Raw genomic sequence first — 341 nt, forward strand, 5'->3', positions numbered from 1 at the left:
CCCCCCCGCAGGGCGAGCAGGCGGCGGTCCGCTCTGACCGCGGAGGCGAGCGGTAAGGGTAGCGGCTCGGGCCTCCGGGGCGCGGGCCCACCCCCGCCCAACTGCTGTCCTCCGAGCCCCCTGCGGAGGGCCGTTAGCCACGGGCTCGAGGCTCTACGACCCTTCTGTGTCCTGGGCCAGCAGGTGACCGTGCGCAGACAGCACCCCACCACCCTCCCCTAACTTCCCCACCAAGGCGCCTCCACCCAGCCCCTGGTTCTGGGGCCAGAGGAGGCAGAAACACTCGGCTGGGCCGGGGCTTCGGACTACATTTCCCAGGAGACTCCGGACACAGCACACTT

Source organism: Myotis davidii, unplaced genomic scaffold (genome assembly GCF_000327345.1).
Source record: "Myotis davidii unplaced genomic scaffold, ASM32734v1 scaffold1577, whole genome shotgun sequence".
Classification (NCBI taxonomy): Eukaryota; Metazoa; Chordata; class Mammalia; order Chiroptera; family Vespertilionidae; genus Myotis; species Myotis davidii.